Source organism: Limulus polyphemus, unplaced genomic scaffold (genome assembly GCF_000517525.1).
Source record: "Limulus polyphemus unplaced genomic scaffold, Limulus_polyphemus-2.1.2 Scaffold356, whole genome shotgun sequence".
Lineage (NCBI taxonomy): Eukaryota > Metazoa > Arthropoda > Merostomata > Xiphosura > Limulidae > Limulus > Limulus polyphemus.
In genome coordinates this window covers 614,889-620,641 of record NW_013665966.1, presented here as the reverse complement: position 1 = coordinate 620,641, position 5,753 = coordinate 614,889, and the positions used below count along the sequence as shown (strand labels likewise).

Below are 5,753 nucleotides of genomic sequence, written 5' to 3'. Positions count from 1 at the left end.
AGCCCCTACATGCACCACAAAAACTGAATCTCTGCTATACCTCTTTATTATATCTCCTGCTCTGTCAATTATATCCTCCACCTGTGCCCCTGGAGAGCATAATCCAATTCTTTTCTCCCTATTTACACCACAGACTATTCTATCCACATGCCTTGTCAAGAAATCACCCATAACTATAACCTCCTTATCATCCACATCCTACTCTGACCCTTTTGTTTTCCTTCCCTCATATAGTTCATCTGCAGAAGCCAACAGCTGAAATTTGTTGCTTAACAGAATAGGCTCATTATAACTAAATTGACTACTTTTTATTCTAATATTGCTCTTTCTAACTTCCTGAGAGTCATTGTTAGCTGATGTATCAAAAATTAACATATAGGTATTAAAATACAAAAAAAAGATTCATTTTATTCTCTGCCACCCTAGTAAAACTTTATCAACCCTTTTTAAATGAGAACCAGTAAAAAAAAATTTTAAGTATAGCTGAACAGGGTTTTCTCGTCCCTGTGCAAGATTTTAGCCTTTTCACTAAAAAGTAAAATTCAAAACTATTCTCGAAACATATTTTTTACATCCAACCATTCATACTAGCCCTCAATTAAAAAACAAATGATTATGCTACCTTTGAACAGTCAATATACCTATCCTCGTATGACAACCTTTCCATCCCAAGTATCATCCTAGTACTAGTAGCCCTCCTCTGAATCCTTTCCAAGAATTCAATGTTCTTCCTAAGGCAAGGAGCCTAAGCCTGAACTCAATACTCCAAATGTGGCCTAACCAATGACATATACAATCAGATTATTATTTCTTTATATTTGTATTCAATATTTCTGTACATACAACCTAAAATCCTACTTACCCTATTACTAGCAACAACACATTGTGTGGATGGCTTAAGAGACTGATCAACTAGAACACCATGATATTTTTCTTCTATAACACTATTAAGGTTATTCCCATCAAAATTATACATCTCCTTTATTATAATTAAAAGCCATTTGACATTTATTTGTCCAACTTACCAAATAATCTAAATCCTTTTTGCAAAGCAGTAGCATATTCCTCACAATCAGAACACCTAAAACCTTTGCAAGTCTAAATAATTTATTTATCATTCCTTCATCTATGTTACTTATAAACCAAAAACAGCAAAGGTCTTGACACTGAGTCCTAAGGTATCCCGCTTGTGACATTAATCCAGTTCCACTGAACTCCATTTATATTATAACAACCCTCTGCTTTCTTCCATCCAGCCAGTTTCTTATCCAATGATCCAGCCTATCTCCCACACCTACAGAGATACATTAAATCTACCCCATATTCTCATCTACATAAGCAGTAACCTCTTCAAAGAATGTCAAAGAAAGATTTTTCCATGATATTTATCCAACAAAATTTTAAACTTCACTATATTACGTTTGTAAAACATATTTTATTATGGTTTCAAAAACCTTTCAAGACTAATACTAGTAATAGGCTTATAATTACTGGAACATTTTTTTTTTCTATCACCTTCTTTGAAAAGTAACAACCATACTCTCATTAGCCAACTTCCAATAGTTTGGCACCTGCCCACCATTCAAAGACTTAAAAGTCCTTGGGGAAATATCTGGTCAAAAAGATTCATCATTTTTTAAACTTCCCAATTTTTTTCTTAACAAATTAATAATTATTTCTGTCCAGTACGTTTATTAGAAATATGTTATTATTAAACGCTAAGCACCTAATACTAGTATTATTATTATTGATAATAATGCAACATACTACTAGTTAACGAGTACCTCAGACTCAGAGTAACACTACTCAATACATATCACTGGAAATTACAGTGTAATTTGTAAGGTCGCTTTGACTCGCTTAGAATTATAGGCCATACATCTTTAAATAAACGTTTCGTGATCGTTAATCCCTATATGAAGTAAGAAATCACACAGGATTAAAATCTAGAAGCTAAATTAATCACAAAATAAGAAATGCGATAGCCCGATACACTGCGATAGTTTTCAAATTCAATACAAATGTTACGCCTTCTTTTGAAGTTCAGGGAAGATCATGATGTAATAAAGCGTTTAGGTAATCAGGTTTCACGATTTGTCATCCGGTTTACTCCGTTTCAAAGGCCAAGGTAACGTCCAGTCTCCAGACAGTCAGAAGTATAATTTGTATATTAAGATTAACTTGCATTCATAGTAGCAATAACTTGAATAAGCCTATACAGTACACTATAACTTATAGATATAAACCTATCTTTACATTTTAACTTTTAGAAAGAATAAAAAATAACATAAATTTCTTACTGGATGTACACGTATTAGTACTAGTACTAATAATATTGAAATGTCGTGATTAATTCTACACATTCAATTTGAAAATAAAACTTAGTTAATCTTTGATGATATCACGCTCTACAAAAGTACTGGCACACAGTGTATATTACTACCTCAGTAGTAGCCGTTAGTGTTAACTGCGAATTACTCATTTGTAGATTTCCCTCCGCTACAGACAACGCATTTTACAACCTTTTTCCAAGACCATGCATCGTTACCGATCGACCGGCATTATTTCATCGTGGGAAACTGCCATTGGCTGTTTGGCTTCGTTGTGAAATAAAATAATGTAAATATAATACGTATTTTAATTATTTCTCAAGTTTTGAAAAATATCGTCAAAATGATTAGAAAACATATGTAACAGAGCAGATAAACGTAGAGCTTCACAACAACGACTATATCAATGGTGTTACTGGTGTAGGAAACGGGAACCAACACCTTTAAATCTGTCCCAGTAAACATGCATCAAAATTTAAAAATTACTCTCAAGGAAAGGAGAACATACAAAATTTTTAACACAAAGCTGCTGGAGCCCTAAGACGATCCCTGGAACCTCACAACCCCACTTTTAATCTGCCTCCTACACCTCTCTACATTCATTGTGAAGTTCGCCATACTTACAAAGGAAGATGCTGTGTATCTCACAATGTGAATGAAAACAGAAAAGATTTCTCAGAATAATATATACGTATATATCTTTATAATTGTATATATATGTGTGTGTGTGTGTGTGTGTGTGTGTGTATTTATGTTAGGCCTATGGATCTCTGTAACTGCAATGAGGTATTATATATAAAAAATGTAAATCGATTTTGCACATTGTTAACATTTTATTTTTGTTATTATTGTTAAGCGCAAAGTTACACAAAGAAGTATCAACGTTGTGCCTCCGCAGGTATCGAACCCTGATGTTTTACCGTTACCACCAAAGTAAGTATTGTTAACGAAAAACAAAAATATGACGAAGAAAACTGCATCGTAGACTGTTTGACAAATAACATTCGAACTGAAAGGAGGTCTTGACATGATTGTATTGGAGTAAATCAATACTTTTAACATTAAGTATACATATATAAGTATAAAATGTGTATGTAATATGTCCAATATCTTTCATTTTACAACCCTTTATATTTTACTTATCTTCAGAGTAACTTTAGTCAATTCATAAAATATCTAAAAGTTTCCCTAGAGTAGTAAGGAAGTAGCCAGTGGCAAAATAAAGTGAATGTCAAAGGATGGAATCATACTGATATTCGAAGTGGTAACCTTGAGTCACTTGTAGGAGTGGAAGAAGTCTGTAGCATTAGTTGCAATAACTTCACCATGCTACCATATCATATCAGGATTGAAACCAGCCACGGATCAACCAGCAATGTGTGCCAGAGTTGCAATGTCGCCACACCGGTTTTCAGAAAATAGACAGAGCTATCCTTGTCCTCCCATGGCATACATGCTGCAACATCTGCCAGTATTTCCACCTAGGCATAATTCTAGTCATGAGTGGTGAAGTACATGCTTTACTAGCGAAGTGTTGGATCACTTTTGGGTGAACTGTCCTTATCTTTCCAAGCAGCATGACAACGAGAGCAAAGAGCAAAGTAGTTAATATTGTGTAATTGTCAGCCTGGTTCTTTCAGGGTTGGTTGGGTCTTGGTATACAAGGGCAAGAGTAGAGTTCCTGGTAGATACAGGAGTGACCAGAACACTGGGAGATCTCATAGTATATAAGAACTGAGCAAACTCCCCACTTGGGCCAATTGACATGAACTTTGTCCTATTGAGTGTAAATACACTAAAATGATGGAAAATTCATACTATGTTCATGTGGGTTCATTTACGCAATAAAGGTGTCTTTTGCCGACCTTGGTTCTGCTATTGGGATTCTTTAAATGAGTGTGCTGTGGAGCTTATCAATCAGTTTTGTCTTGCACCAGTTGAACTGATGTTCCACAGTAAGAACATTCGATGCTATCTAAAAGTACCCAAGAAACAGTAGATTACATGAGTATATGTTGGAGAGGAAATCGCAGTGCCTCCATGTTTACAAGTGATGTTTCTCAATTTACTGCAAATAATACTTAGTGCATAAATGCCATGTAAGGCGATTGTTAAGTTCATGTACAAGAAAGGCTGTTTCTATCCAGAATGCAAGTAGCATTAATTTGAACAGCCTGTCCAAGAGGAAATGAAGTCCTGGTATTGCTCTGGAATTATAGACAGTCAGCTATCCAGTTGCAAACTGGAATGGTTATTGGCACGGTGAGCAAAGTGAAAGTAACTGAGGATAACAAGATCACTAGAGTTAGGTCTGTCACTCAGAGTCTGAAAGTTATAGCACACATAGCAACACAACTGAAACTGCTAGTTGAAGAATGTGCAAACAACCTAGACTCAACACAGCACCAACAACTCAGTGACTAGATATTCAATTAGTCGAACTACAGTCACTCAGTATCACATAGATAAAGGTGAAACAACCACAATAGGAATCATACTGTCTTCAAAGAGTGCTTAGACGTCCTTAGTAATTATTCTCAGTAACAGAGAAGGTGTGCCCAGGTTTTGAGTTAATGTTAGGTGGGTAAACACAGTAATTTATGTTGATTCATTTTTACTACCGTGAATAGACGAACATCTGGATGCATTGGAAAGGTCCTGCTGGTTCAATATCTTAGATATGATGTCCATACACAGGCAGGTTGAATTAGATGACTAAAGGGCCCAAGACTTCTTTCAGAACTCGGGATGATGTGTATGAGTTTGGTAAATGGTATTGCAGTATATAAAACAGGCAGACTTGAAACTGAAACCTAGAAAGCATTTGCTCATGCACTCGAAAGTGGAATTGCTTGGTTACATTATTGGTGGAGAAGGAACCTCCATGGATCCTGCATAAATAGCAGTGGTGTGAGATTGGCCTCAACCTGTAACTAAATGTGAAGCCTGCAGTTCCATGATTTGGTGTAGTATTACTGATGGTTTGTGACCAACTTCTCTATGGTAGCCTCATTTTTATTGGCTCTTACAAAGCCTGAAACACATTTCAGTGGAAGTGAAAAGTGCAGGAAAGCATTCCAGTCCCTGAAATGTGCTTTGGTAAAAGCCCCAGTATTGGAATATCTACAACAGGATTGTAAATTCCTGCTGGACTCTAGCATCAATGATAGCAGAGTCATAGTTGTGTTGTGAAAGTTACAGAAAGGAATATAATGTGATTACTTATGCTAGTTATATGCTCATGACTCCAAAATGCAGACACTGCACGACGAAAAAAAGAACTGTTTGCAGTCATTGACTTTGTGAAAGACTTCGACACTACTTGCATGGCAAAAAATCCAGTATGAGTGGACAGTATATGTTTTGTGTTTATTGCTTCCAAAATAATTACAGAAAAAATGATATAAAATTACAGAAAAACAG

General features: G+C 35.5%; 1 protein-coding gene across 1 annotated transcript in view; it reads right to left on the bottom strand.

Moving 5' to 3' along the window:
• Positions 1–2,717, bottom strand: part of LOC106457650 (calmegin-like) — a 27,537-nt gene extending 24,820 nt beyond the window's left edge. The window contains exon 1 of the mRNA XM_022383648.1: positions 2,301–2,717. The gene's annotated coding sequence lies outside the window, so the exon portion shown is untranslated. The remainder of the gene's footprint in view (positions 1–2,300) is intronic.
• Between the last annotated feature and the right edge of the window lie 3,036 nt (positions 2,718–5,753).